The sequence below is a fragment of the Mytilus trossulus genome, chromosome 10 (assembly GCF_036588685.1).
Source record: "Mytilus trossulus isolate FHL-02 chromosome 10, PNRI_Mtr1.1.1.hap1, whole genome shotgun sequence".
Lineage (NCBI taxonomy): Eukaryota > Metazoa > Mollusca > Bivalvia > Mytilida > Mytilidae > Mytilus > Mytilus trossulus.
The window spans coordinates 24,800,093-24,816,332 of NC_086382.1; the positions used below are offsets into that span (position 1 = coordinate 24,800,093).

At 30.8% G+C, this 16,240-nt stretch overlaps 1 long non-coding RNA gene across 1 annotated transcript; it reads left to right on the top strand.

The window, feature by feature from the left end:
- Window positions 1–11,821: 11,821 nt before the first annotated feature.
- On the top strand, window positions 11,822–15,910 carry LOC134686686 (uncharacterized). The gene is made up of 3 exons (XR_010101639.1): window positions 11,822–11,912; window positions 13,437–13,481; window positions 15,736–15,910. It is a non-coding gene; the product is annotated as an uncharacterized LOC134686686 (long non-coding RNA).
- The last annotated feature ends 330 nt before the right edge of the window (window positions 15,911–16,240 follow it).

The window sequence follows — 16,240 nt, forward strand, 5'->3', positions numbered from 1 at the left end:
TATGAATATTAATTATGTCCATCTGTTAACGTCTACATTAACAAAACTTGTCTGTAATTGGTCAAATTTTATAGATTTATTTATGCTATCTAAAATCAAAAAATGTGTCTGGTTGTTTTGTTTGCCCCCCGCCAGTCAAATTCCAAGACTTTATTACTTCTTTATAAAACACAGGAATATCTTTAAGATATCTTAAAGATTTGATATCACTAAAATTTATATTAAATATTGACAAAATATTGTTTGAGACATTTAAGTATTTAAAAATATTTATGTACTTCTCGGAAATTAGGTTTATTGGCAGGTAGTAGGTACACCTATAGGCACATATTACATATTACAATTTTATTATTCCCTATTGTTGATTTTCCATTTTTTTACTTTGATGTACTTTTGCATCATTTTACGATGTTCATATATCACAACTCGTTCGTGTCTGTTGTAATGTTTTGGATTTAATTGAACTACGAAATTCTGTTAAATTATAAAGTTGCGGATTTCGTTTCCAGAAATTGCTGTAAACTTTTCCTAAACTATTTCAGATATACATACAATAAGTCCGAATTTTTACGGAGATTGTGTTACCGAGCCAGGAAATTTAAGAACGTATCTGGTAAACTTATTGATTCTTTAGATAAACTTATTGTAAATCGTTACCAACTAAACACAGTAAAGAGGTGCTTGAATATTGTTTTTATTGGTAGTAATGTGGATTTTTGTTGTCTGTAAAATAAACTTTATTTTTTGTTTGTTCTAAATATATGCACATTCGTGGCTCTTCAATCTATCGATAGAGGCTTCTTCGCAATGCAAAAGGTCTAGTGTTTCTCCTTTAAAAAATAAATCTGATAATATAAAAAAGAAGATGTGGTATGATTGCCAATGAGACAACTATCCACAAAAGACCAAAATGACAAAAACATTATCAATTATAGGTCACCGTACGGCCTTCACCAATGAGCAAAGCCCATACAGCTATAAAATGCCCCGATAAGACAATGTAAAATAATTCAAGCGAGAACACTAACGGCCTTATTTATGTAAAAAAAATAAGTTGAATGTCTACTGATTGATGTTTAAGTCTAAGATGAAATATTTGTTTCGTTAGTTGCTATTGGCTTTACCTATCTAGAAGTACATACTCTTATATCTGTAATAAGTTTTAGTTGTGTGGATGTGTAAGTAACTGTCCGTGTATACTCTGTTAGATTTCGTTGTGCTAGTATCCATTTCATTAGTTATTGTATTTCAACTGATTGTTATAGTTTGTTCTTACATTGTACTGTTACACCACTGTACCAGGTTATTAGATGTTTGGCACCTTCAAACGAGAATAACCCCGCCTCATTCTGTGTACGCTTATCCTACAATAAAAGCCTGTTTGGCAGGGGTTGTCGTTTGTAGTTGTGTAACACATTAATGTTTCTTTTATTACTTTATTCACAAATTATGCTGGTATTTTGTTGTTTTCATTTGACATTTATCATTTTTGAACCTTTAATGGCAGACTGTGCAGTATTGCTTTGCTCATGGTTGAAGGCCATACAATGACTTATAGTTATTGATTTCTTTGTCTCAATCAGTACAGGTAGTATTTGCTTTGCTGAAATACCTATACTAATCTATACTAATCAACAATAGAAACGAAACAAGGCAATATATTGTCCATATATAATGACATTGGATACACTGTATTAAGATAAAAAGAAAATACCCGATTGATCTTATGTTAATAGAGTGTTATTTTCTTATCGAAACCATTCAATTCATGCGAGAAAGCGAACTTTATTTTATAATTTAAACTTAAAACTTTATTCTTGAAAATGATCTACTTAAAATTATAATGCCAATGCAGCTATAAGAATACTTAATTGTTATCCTTCAAAGTAAGGGCCGAATTTTGTCATCAATTCCCGCAAATTTGACACCTTTTTTTTCAATATAATGGCATGTTCTCACTGTTCAATTTGGTCAGACTTTTTTTTAATTATTTGCATTTGCATGTTTTTACCTTTTTATTATATCTTTGGGGATAAACTTGAGTTCAAAACTTATGTATAATACTTTTGTTGACTAGTTTATATATATAAATACGCAATATTATGTGATAATAAAGTTTATTGCTATTTTTTGCATTTTTCCTTTGATCTTTTTTTTGTGATAATTTTTCATATTATGCTACCGGCTTGAGACAATTATCGCTGGAAACTAAGGAGCCACGTATAATTGCTAAGGGATTTGACATAAAATTGAGAGCGTTGTCATAGGTAACAAAAGCGATAAACAGATTATTATTGGTCATCTCAACTCGATTGCTTTTTTTGCTTTCGTCGGGACCGGCTCAAGCGAGAAAAATCAATCTCGTTGAGATAACCAACGATAATCAATAAAAATACAATTTCTAGGACAGTTATAGATACGATAACTAGTTATAGATAAGACAACCAGTTAAAGATCCGATAACCAGTTATAGCTAAGATAAACATTTATAGATAAGATAACCAGTTATAGATCAGATAACCAGTTATAGATAAGATAACCAGTTATAGATCAGATAACCAGTTATAGATAAGACAACCAGTTGTAGATCAGATAATCAGTTAAAGATAAGACAACCAGTAATATATAAGAAAACCAGTTATAGCTAAGATAGCCAGTTAAATATAAGATAACCAGGTATAGATAAGACAACAAGTTATAGATAAGATAACCAGTTATAGATAAGATAACCAGTTATAAATCCGATAACCAGTTATAGCTAAGATAACCAGTTATAGATAAGACAACCAGTTATAGATAAGACAACCAGTTATAGCTAAGATAACAAGTTATAGTGTTATAGCTAAGATAACCAGTTATAGATAAGACAACCAGTTATAGCTAAGATAACCAGTTATAGATAAGGTAACTAGTTATAGCTTTGATAACCAGGTATAGCGTTATAGCTAAGATAACCAGTTATAGATAGGACAAACAGTTATAGATAAGATAACCAGTTATAGATAAGATAACCAGTTATCGATCAGTTAACCAGTTATAGATAAGACAACCAGTTATAGCTAAGATAACCAGTTATAGCTAAGATAACCAGTTATAGCTAAGATAACCAGTTATAGCTAAGATAACCAGTTATAGATCAGATAACCAGTTATAAATCAGATAACCAGTTATAGCTAAGACAACCAGTTATAGATCCGATTACCAGTTATAGCTAAGATAACCAGTTATAGCTAAGATAACCAGTTATAGCTAAGATAACCAGTTATAGCTAAGATTACCAGTTATAGATAAGATAACCAGTTATAGATAAGATAACCAGTTATAGATAAGATAACCAGTTATAGATAAGATAACCAGTTATAGATAAGATAACCAGTTATAGCTAAGATAACCAGTTATATCTAAGATAACCAGTTATTGCTAAGATTACCAGTTATAGATCAGATAACCAGTTATAGATAAGACAACCAGTTATAGATAATACAACCTGTTATAGATCAGACAACCAGTTATAGATAAGACAACCAGTTATAGCTAATATAACCAGTTTTTAGATAAGACAACCAGTTATAGCTAAGATAACCAGTTATAGCTAAGATAACCAGTTATAGATAAGATAACCAGTTATAGCTAAGATAACTAGTTATAGATGAGACAACCAGTTATAGAAAATCCTTTGTCCAAAGTATTTGTATCAGCTCATTGATAAGCATAAAGAAATAGCTAACTTTGTCAAGTCACCAGTTAAAACATTGCTTTAGACGTTTTTTGGAATATTTGCATTTTTTGACACTATTTGAAATTTGAAAAAAATGTTTTGTTCTCTCGACCTCTGACCAATTTTATATATCAGTTGTTTGTCTACGATCTGCATGCTAAATATTTCGATTTTGACAATCAGTATACCGTCAGATAACTGTGTATTTTCTCATATAATTAAGAGGTTGGCAGTAGTTACTAGTATTATGTTCGGTAAATATACATAAATAAATTACATGTAGTTTCGAAATGGAAATGGAGGAATTATGTATATTTTCCTTAAATAATTCATACACGTAAGTAAAGAGAACACATTCATGTTCAATATTTACAATTAAGAGAAACACGATTGATATTCACAGAGTTAAGGGAAAAACTGTATTATAAGACCATTAATCTAAGATCCATCTGTAGTTCATTTCACATATAGATTGAACCTGTATTACAAGACCACTTGTCATAAGAGACAACTAATTTGCTCCCACTAAAGTGGTATCTTAAAACAAGTTTAAAAGTATTTGATAAAAATCATGCAAAGAAGTCTGCTATCTTCGAAGTATTTTTCACCCTGAAGCGTAATGGCGTGTTGTTTCAAACTTAGATAGATAAAAGAAAACAGAAAAAGATAAGCTAGTTTAACCGTAATGCATCATCATGTTTGACTATATAAAATCTCTATCTTGACCATGTGTTGTTTGTTGTTGTTTATCTTTCAATGTAAGTCTAATTTTAGAGTCAAAACCCCGAGTTCAGGTTGTTGCACTGTTTCCTTTTCTGAATTATAATCCTGGTACCTTTGAAAACTATTTCTATGATCCCTTTTGTTGTTTTTATCGGTAGGAAGCTGCCATGTAATGTTGTCATTCTAGCTGTATGTATTTGTATTACCATAAAGTGCGAAATTCGGCTAGCTACAGGACCAGAATCAACCAACCACTTTTTTTGAATGTCAAGTACCAAGTCAATAATGCAACAGTTGTTATCTTACAGTTCGCTTCTATGTATGTTGCATAGTTATTTGTTTTTGTAAGCACTTCAGTGTTTATATTGATTTCTTGTTTTCTTCTAATACTGATAGTAGATGTATATATACTTCGAGTTTAGTTTGTAACTGAACTTCTTTTGATTTTATTTATTGAACCAAGAGTTCCAACTGGTGACGTTAAACGTGATTAAAGGACATGGTAAATCGTTATGAAATATTCGTTTGACTTAGCATAAGCAACTCGATGGGTGTCATATGTGGAGCAGAATTTGCTTAACTTTCTAGAGGACCTGATATATTCCCCAGTGTTTGGTGTTTTTTTTCTTTTTTTACTTTTCTATGTTGTGTTTGTATACTATTGTTTGTCTGTTTATCTTTTTCTTATTTAGCCATGAAGTTATCAGTTTGTTTATGACTTATGAGTTTGAATATTCTTGTGCTATATTTCGTCGCACTTTCTTGTTGTATAATAGACAAATTTGTTTAGCTAAGTGAAAAAATTGGTGTTTAATCAATATACAAACAAATAAGAAGGTGTGGTATGATTTCCAATTAGTTTATTGTTACACATTTTTAATCAAATATATTAATATTTATCATGTCCATCTGTTCACACCTACGTAATCAAAACTGGTTTTTAATTGGTTAGAGCTGACGTTATCTAAATTGAATATACAACGTTCGAACATATAAGTCCACATACTGCTTGGTCTTTGCTTGATTGCATTTAAGGTAAATAAGACCGTGTTCACACCAAACGCCGTGTACAGTAAACATGTTTACAATTAGTTTAATGTAATGGACACTGGTTTCACATTAAATTTGTTCACACCTATACACCTTGTTTAATTACCTGTACATAAGATTTGTTCACACTTGTAAACTATTTGTCATTTAAATGTTCATTACGTAGAACTGAATTCAAAGTTTTCGGACAATTTGTCTAGCAGTAAGGGAACGACCATTTGACCTAAAAGGGGGATGGAAATATTCTGGTCATACAAAGGGTAAAAAAATTAATGTGAATCAAGAGTTTCCCCATACATTATAGTTGTAAATATTGAAAAAAAGTATTTGATCTACATCTACATCTACATCAGCATCGAAGAAAAAAACCGGAATAAAACGTACACGCGAAAAACAAATCTGAATCAGATAAAAAATAATAACCCTCCCCCTTTTTTAAGTTAAGTGGTTGCTACTTTATAAAAGCCTTTTTAATAATTTGCAGTAGTTTTAATATACTAGAGATGTCTCGATTACGCATTAGAAAACGTTAGCTGCAGCAACGTGAATGCCGAAAAAAAACGACTGAGATATTATGGATCACTACATTTTTATCTTTTCTGTTTGTTTCAAATTGTATTTCTTCAACAAGGAGTATTTGATAAAGGAATAGCGTAACGTATTTTTTTTTTAATTTTAAGTGTTATTTAACGGATCTGAGATACTAGGGTTGGGCGTGGGCTTTAGATTTTTTACAGGACAAATTTTGGTGACAAGTCAAAATCTATTTTAGCATTATATTAAGGGGCAGCTGAGGGTGAAACAAACAAAAACAAATTCAGGGCCAAAAACTGGAAACATGTTTTCTTCCAAAACAAAATCCATAGCCCACCATCCCGCACCCTGCATTTATGTTTTATACTCAACTATAATAGCTCCCCCCCGAAAATCAATTGGTTGATGCCTTATGGGTTCGGCAATGATGCTGCTTTGAGCCTTGATCAGGGGTTAATAAAGTACGTTATTTTTCTTTAACAAAAATAACTGTAAAATTTTTGGAAATTTTTTCTAGCGGTAAGGGAAAAACCATTTGACTTCAAAAGGGGGTGGTGGTGGGAATGGAAATATTTCGATCCACAATTTGATAAAAAAAATAAAAATGGTCATACAGATGATAAAATATATTCTGAATCAAGAGTTTCCCCATACATTATAGTGTTAAATATTGAACAAAAAATGTATTTGATCACCAGCATCGAAAAGAAAGGAATAAAAACGTACGCGCGAAAAAATAAATCTGACTCAGATAAAAAAAAAAAGATACACAACCCTCCCCCTTCCTTTAGTTAAGTGGTTGCTACTTTAAGAAAGCCACTTTTATAATTTGCAATAGTTTGAATATACAAGAGATGTCTCGATTACGCATTAGAACGTTAGCTGCAACAGCGTGCTTACAGCCGAAAAAAAAGGATTGAGATATTAGGGATCACTACATTTTTATCTTTTCTGTTTGTTTCAAATGGTATTTCTTCTCCAAGGAGTATTTGGTAAAAGAATAGGGTAACGTTTTTTTATTTATTTTAAGTGTTATTTAACGGATCTGAGATACTAGACAAACGTATCATTTACCCCACACTTGTTTTAGTCATGCATTTATGCGTGAATCGTTGTTTGAGTAAAGACCAGTGGCGAATATTTCTGTGTACGTCAAGTCGATTTGGGAAGACCTTTTCAAATGTATTAGGCAGCACCTATTTACTTAATTTTTTGGGGAGGGGGAGGGGAGCCAGGGGGGGGGGGGGGTAAAGGGGCGTGGGCTATTGATTTTTTTTCAGGACAAATTTTGGTGACAAGTCGAAATCAATTTTAGCATTATATAAAGCGGCATCTGAGAGTGAAACAAACATTTTTTGTTTCCAAAACAAAATCCCTAGCTCACCACCACCACCCTTTGCCTTTATGTTTTGTACTCAACTATAATAGCCCCACTCCCGAAAAATCAATTGGTTGCTGCTTTATGGGTTCGGCAATGATGCTGCTTTGAGTCTTGATCAGGGGTTAATAAAGTACGTGTAAAACTTAGACAACAATTTCTGTAAAGAACTATACTAATTCTTATCAAAAATATCAATTTTACTCAAAAATAGTTTCCTCCTTAAACATAACACGGTAAAACTCATGTCCTAAAAGCCTAGTTTTGTGTACACGTAACCTACACAAGGCCTACATTGACTATCGACTGTGTGTAGATAAACATGATTTAAACTACATTTAAACAAATGGGAACGCAATTGTGTTTAGTTAACGTGTGAGTTACACTAACACAACACCGAATTAAGGTCAATGTGAACACGGCCTTAGACAACAATTTCTGTAAAGAACTATAATACTAATACAAAAAAAGTTTCCTCCTTAAATATATACACGGTAAAACTATTTTCCTAAATACCTAGTTTTGTGTACACTTAACCTACACAAGGCCTACATTGACTATCGATTGTATGTAAATAAAACATGATATAAACTACATGTAAACATTGAGTTTTATCAATGGGAACGCAATTGTGTTTAGTTTACGTGTAAGTTACACTAACACAACACCAAATTTAGGTCAATGTGAACACGGCCTAAGTTTGATTGCGTAAAACTACGTTTTAATAATGTATTTACTATTGTTTGTCTCTCATGAATGTTATCCTTTGGTTTTTGCAAGTTTTTTTTAAGTTTTTCAATTTCTATCTTACACGTGATATACATGTAGTTTTGTCTTATTTAAATGTTATTTTGAAGACCCGCCAACTCTTCTTAGCTGACGAGTTTCCATATTCCCAGTATTATGTTGGGTTCGTGTCATTCAATATACACTTTCCTATGATATGGTGTTAAGGATTGTTTGATTGTCCTTTTTTTATTTCGATCTAATCGCAATAGCTTTGTTTGACATTTTAACTGATGAGTGTTTGCTAAAAGGTACCATCTGATAACTTTAGTAATTGCTATTTTTTAAACAGTGTCTTTTGTTTGCATAATGCTGATTATGCTTATCTCAGGTTTCTTTACTTTATCAATATATTGATTGGCAATAACAGAAAATGTTTGAAGACGATAAAATGAAATGAGAAACTATCAAGACAAAATATTCATGATATATAGAATAAAAGAGGGGCGGAAGATAGCAGAGGGACAGTCAAATTCCTAGATCGAAAAATAAACCGACAGCACCATGGCTAAAAACTCAAAAGACAAAAAGACAATACTGGAAGAATCAAAGGTAAACAAAACATAATTATGTTAAACTATGTTTTGATAATGCATTTACTATTTTCAGTCATTCATTTGTTTTATCACCTGGTTTTTTTTGCAATGGTGTTTTTTAAAAAGTTTTCCCAATCTACTCTTTTCTTTTAAATTGTATGTGAAGTTTCTTGTTGATCATTTATTCACTTATTTCTATTTGCAATGAGGTTTTGGTAATTGGAACCTTCAGATTTCTTTCAAAGTTCGTAATTTTGGGTAATTAATGTCTGTTGTTTGACATTATACTGATTATGCCTATCTCATGTGTTTTCACTTTGTCATTATATTGTTTGGTGATGGTACAAAAATGCTAGCATGAAGTCAGATAATGATTTTCAGTTCAAAGACGACAACTTTCATGTTATTAGAATCCATAAACAAGGGAAAAACTATTTAATAGGGGCATTAAGGCCTGGTTTTGACCCAAGATAATAAAACTATTGATAACATTTTCAAATAGACACATACTGTTTAGAAATGCATAGGGTCAAGAAATTTAAATGAAAATCATTAGGATTTGTATGTGATGGCGTCACAATTACGACATATTTTGTACTGTTTTCACAAAAACGATGAAATTACAGAATTTATGCAGTTTTCTTTTTTTTTTTCTGTTGTGGAAACATCGTGCTTCTTTGGCAATTTGTTATAATATTGCTTCAATGCATTTCTTAAAAATCAAATACAGACCTGTTATGTTATCGACGATTACATGGGTTACATGAATTATTTATACAATAAAGATAAGTTGATAAAATGGATAATAAGTTCATTATGGGAATCTTGGGTAATGATGATGACGCCACCATACAAGTTATTACCCGTACAAATATAATTGTACCAGTAATTACTTGTACAATTTTTGTTGAGAAAAACATAATAATTTGAACAACACAATATATTTGAGTTGTTACATAGTATGTGCTTCTTCTTTGATCTAGTAGGTTTATCCCTTAATTCCAGTATATGATATTACATATGCAACTTTTTATCATGATTTATTTTTGAAAATAAAAATGTAGAATGGTTTTATTTTGATTTTAACAAATTTGTTGCTTTGCACCAGTAGTCAGTATTTAAGTGGCAACAAACTGTTAAGCTTAATTTGCTAAATGTATCATGCTATGTTATGTTGTTACTCTGATTGATATAATTGTCAATGAGACAAACAAGAGAAAAGATGACACAGATATAAACAGCAATATGTCACCACATGGTCTTCAATAATGAGCAAAGCCCATACCAAATAGTCAGCTTTAAAAGTCCCCGAAATAGCAAATGTAAAACAATTCAAACTAGAAAACGGACTTTTTCATGTACATAAATGAACGACAAAAAATATGTAACACATCGACAAGAGACAACCATTGAATAACAAGCTTGGGAAAGGCACATACATAATGTGGCAGGGTTAAACATGTTAATTAGCAGGATCCCAACCCTTCTCCTAACCTGAGACAGTGGTGTAACATTACAACATAAGAACATAGAACATAAGAACGAACAATACAAATCAGTTTAAACAGGATTAACTCATCAGATAGATACAGTCAGAAATAATACACAGAGTGGACGTGGCCGGGTACTTGTATATCCCATACAACAACAAAAAAACAACTAGGTACAGAATACACATTTGAAAAAATAAAATAAAAACAAAAACAAACACTATAGATTCCAAAAATACATACACTCTTTGATAAGAAAAATTCGTAAGGGTTCTACGGAACCTAGTGTCTCGTTTACTGTTGCTGTTAATGGCAGGCTCAACAAAAATAAGTAAAAAAATAAATATTCCTCTTGATACTATCTTTTGATTGCAAGAAGTTTCTGTCCAAGTTTGGTAAAAATACAGGATAGTTAAGAAACGTATAAGAAATTTAAAAAAGTTTAACAACAGAGTGCATGTATTATTTCCTGGCTAAAAAAATTAAGTCCATATAAGAAGCAAAATGCAGATTATTTTTTGTTCTCAACAAATTTAATAAATAAATACGAGAAAACAGTAAAAGAAAAATAATACCCACAAATTGAGAAAAAAAAACCAGACTTACTAACTCAAAGAAAGTTGTTTTTAAATGAAACATTTTGTTTAAAGCAAAAGTAGAAGCACATACAAGTAAAAAATATTGTGTTGTACAAGTTATTATCTTTATCTCAACAAAAATTGTACAAATAATTACTGGTTCAATTATATTTGTACAGGTAATAACTTGTATGATAGCATCATACAAGTAATTACTCATACAAAGTTTTTGAACAAGTAATAACCTGTACAAAATAATAAAATGTACACGACATATATAAGTAATAGATCTACATGTATGTGGAAGTATAATGGAATATTAGATTATAACACTATAATGAAAGATGATGTTGTTAATAACTTATATATAGATTGACATATAACCAAATTATCAACACAATTGCAATGTGTATATCAATATTTATAAATAAAATTAAATTTCGATATGCTCTTCAAGTCCTTTAATTCTCTACATTTTTCTCCAACCGGTTTCACATCTTTGTGATAATCATAGATGAATGTATTTATGTATATATACAACTCGTCTAAACATCAACCCAACAATGTTAGATCTGTAAATTTGCTTTCGCAAATTTTTAGTTCTTTCCTCGCCGGGATTCGAACCCATGCTACTGAGATATCGTGACACCAAATCGCCTGCACTGCAGCCGCCCCGCTAGACCACACGACTATCTTGGCTTCACAATAATAAAGCTCTCGTTGGCCGTGTGTTACCGTTATCATTGATTGTGATCCGATGGATAAATGTTTTGCAGAGTTGTCACGGTCTCAAACGTACTTATCAATATATATAATATAAACATTGCAAAAAGTGTTGATTAGTCGATTATTAATTATACTGAGTCTCACGTAGAAAGATACTATGGTGTGATTGAAGCATTGCAATAACATAAATCCATTATTAATCTAATGATGTTAACACTCTTACATAGAAGGTGTTTAGCAAATTAATCCTAGATTAATTTTAATACCGCATATTGAATGATTTTAATTATGTTTTACCTGATACCTGATACACACATACAAAGATAAAACAAAAATCTTTCCAGTGACCAACTTTTATTCACGGTTACAGGAAGTTATATTATATAATTATCGGTAAGTCTCAATTCTTTACTGGCTTACAGTTTTTAGTATAAACGTTACTGATGAAAGTTAAATTCTACATATGTTACGGAATAAACAAAATGAAAGTGGTTTTTTTAAAGGGTTTACCACATTTAAAAAAAATTTGGCCCTTAAAATATGGATTATTTTTACAAAATTTTTACTTCGACTTGTTTATAAAAATATACAAAAGACAATAAACTTTGAACCACACAATTAACGTGAATTGTTTATTTAAATACATAGCAGTGTAAATTCACATTGCGATAAAACGTGTAACGGTACTTGTCTATCCAAAATTCACGCATTTGATTTGATGTTATATTTGGTATTCTCGTGGGATTTTGTCTGATGCTTGGTCCGTTTCTGTGTGTGTTACTTTTTCAGTGTTGTGTCGTTGTTCTCCTCTTATATTTAATGCTTTTTCCTCGGTTTTAGTTTGTTACCCCGATTTTGTTTTTTGTCCATGGATTTGTGAGTTTTGAACAGCGATATACTACTGTTGCTTTTATTAATGATATAACTATCAAAGTCATAATGTGTTCAAAGTAAACATAAATAGAAGCCTTTGCTCACATCTAACAGCAAGCTATAAATTGCAACAGTGTGCCTATGGTAAAACAATTCAAACAAGAAAAGTAATGATCTTATGAATTGGATAAAAAAAGATACGAGAAACACGTAATTAGCATAAGGTGTTGTGGATCCCTTTAAATGTACAAACCCAAAGGAATTCAGTTTTTAACGAAACTAGTAGTAGCTTTCAACAATGCTCTTCAACTGTATAATTTTTTTGATCTGAGCGTCACCTATGAGTCTTATGTAGACGAAACGCGCATCTGGTGTATTAAATTATAATCCTGGTATGTTGGATAATTTTTTTAGATTCATACTCAACTAATTCTGTACTACAATACTGATTTAAATGTAAACATTTCCAAAACAGAACTATGTGTCGGACAATGTAATATAGGGATTGGTGGGAAATCCTATTAACTCTTTTTTGTGTTTTATCTGAAGGATTACTATGTCATTGAAGCTGTGTCATACTAATAATGCAGGATTTTCTTTAACTCAATTATTTTAGTAACATTTTGGTAACAAATTGACAAATGATCCTTGAAATGACTGAAAACCGATTGAAATATTAAAAGTTATGATGTTGATTAAAAAAATAACTTCTTGTATTTCAGCAGCATACATGTGTTTATCTAATACTATTTCTTGCAGGAGGAGGGACGAAAGATACCAAAGGGACAGTCAAACTCACAAATCTAAATCAAACTGACAACCACATGGCTAAAAATGAAAAAGACAAACAGACACATAATAGAACATACTAGATATATATTGAAAAGTAAAATCACACACATACTGAATTCCGAAGAAAATTCAAAACGGAGATTCCCTGATCAAATGGCACATCAAACGAATGCACAGCAACTGTCATATTCTGACAAAAAGAATTGTTTTTGTGATTTTGTATAATTAACTTGCATTGTTTTTCAATTTCAGGACAAATCAATAGGGAAACCTTAGTAACAAAACTGCACCATGAATGTAAGTAGAAACACTCATTTTTGTTAATTAATGATCCGTTACACAAAATAATGTATTTACAATGGCTTATAATAGATTTTGTTGTTTGGATCATAGAAATATTGAAATAGCAAAGCTCAAATCCTCATATGGAATTTACTGACCAAATATATACCGTTTTATGTATTATTAATCTTACCAACTTTTTTTTAAATATGCTGTTTGGACAATTGGCCTATCAAAGTGATCAAGGATTCAATAATAGGATAGACTTCTATTGGTCTTTACACAACTAATTGCCAACGACAACAATGTATCTAAATCGTTTATCATCAATGTCTTCATTTGTTAAAACCTTTCATAGTTTTCCTCAATATCGTGTGGTTTTAAGAAAGCAAGGAAACAGCCATAATAACCGTGTATTGTAATAAACTTCTACCTTATAACTTCATATTGAATATACAAGGTATTCACGCGGTTGCTTTTAACCAGTCATATTCTTAGAAATGTATAGGAGGTAAGATACTTTCATTTATTTGTATTTGTTAGCTGAAAAATACAAAGAATGAAAAATCATATTCTGTAGTGTTTTAACCAGTTCCTAAAAAAACAATTAGTGATAAATACAGTCTTGAACGAAGAGTTGTATCATACACTCATTAACAAAAAACACACCGGTGACTGCTAAGAGTCGATCTGGGGTCTGATATAATTTATGCTTTTAAATAACTGCAATTGAACGGTTTAGTTTGTGTAATAAAAGTTAGCAAATTTGATGCATACGTCAAATTCATTTAAGAGATTTTTTAAATGATTTAAATAATGAAAAAAACAGATATAGAACTTTGTTCCAGGACAACTTATTTTTATTATTAAAAAAGGCTAAATTTGTAATATTGGGAGGTATTATTTGGCAAATGCATCGTTAAGTTGCGCAAAACAAGACTATGTAACATCATATAAAAACTCGATATTTATGATCTCATCTCAATTATGCACAATGAGATAACATAATTTTATATAATTTTGACTGTATCTTTCGTCCCTCTTTTATAATTTCTACAGTTAATTTGAGATTATGTTCCCACCTTTATTTGAGTGATATATTATTATTTAAATTTATATGGCCATATACTTTAAATGAATGTCTCAGGTATATTTCCTTGTACAGAACATTGACCTCGCCATTCTGCCAAGATAATTTTGTTTTTGTTTGAAAATATGAAAAATTGAGATAAATAAAAAATAAACCGCTCCCGAAAATAACATTTTGTTTTATTATAAAAGATTTCGTATGATTTAAGACGATTCGCATACAGAAGTTTCATTGTCATATAATACAACGACTACTGTTGATGAATGGTACCAACTCGCTCAATTTTTTTTATATAAAACATGAGTTTTTCCGAGCGTTTATAAATTTAAGAATTTACCTACAGATAATTGTGAAGTATCAGGTTGTAAATACAAATGTGTGTCATATATGTCTCAAACGTTGATGACGTAATGGTCAAATGACAAAACTATGTCTATGCGCTAATGAACAACACGACGTTAGATAATCAGAAGACGCAATACATCCAAAGTTAAATTATTTCTCAAGAACTTTTATTGTTATTAGATCAATTAAGCAAAATGTTGCATAGCTTGAAACATCAGTAAAGTGCAGAAAAATTATATTTGATGAAAAAAAAGACAAATGGATGTGAGAGTACTTATAGTAATGGAAAATAAAACGTCGACTATTTCAACGTCAAAGATGGTCGTGTGCATGGTCAAGCTATTAAACATAAATCGAAAGGTTGTAAGATAATATTGATGAACAATTGTATAAGGATCAATATTTGGTTATGTATCAATTTATTGAATGAAAACTCAATGCTAGTACCGATGATAATAATAATATTACGGTATAACAGTAATTACCTATAAAATATGTGGATTCAGATGATTGTTGAATTTTTATGAATCGTATCACAACGTACTCTCCCTATAAAAAAAACATCCATAATAAAGAATCAGTTATATCCCGTTTTCGATGAGAAATCAAAGAAAGATACAGTCAAATTTCGAAGTCAAATCATTGTTCACACAACATATCCTAAATAAGGTGTAAATTGACTCGTGGTAATGAATACCAGAAAATTAACTAGTTATATTTTGATAGAATTCTTTTAAATATAACACTATACTTCAAACACTTGCATAGAAAACAAATTGGGGAAATATATACAGCTTAAGCTTGTATTTAAGTGTATTTCTTTCAATATTTCAGAATACTGATACCATGGAACAGGCGGCACAGGTTGATTATGCAGTTGCAGTTCTATTAACGTCATTAGCATCAGTGACAATTTTAGTTGACTTCACATATATCATTGTTTGTTTTAAGGCTCTGAAGAAAACTTTCTACCATCTTACAATATTGGCTTTGTTTTTCAGCGACAGTACTTTGGGGATTTCGTCAGCAATATTTTCGTCAGGATCTACAATGAAACATGAAAACGTTGGATCATGTCTTGTGCAGATATTTCTTATTGCATTTGGCTTGCTATCAAATTATTGTTTGATATTTCTTCTTTGTTTACAGAGATTTTTAGTGGTTAGATCGTTTAACTTTGGTACTCAAAAATTAGTAAAAACTAGTAACAAATTTGATAGGAACAAATATACATACATTGGAGGAGCTATATGTTGTGTGTTCATAATTTCGTTGTGTGGGACATTACTGACACCTCGTGTCGAATTCATGCAAATATGTAGACCTCCATTAATATATG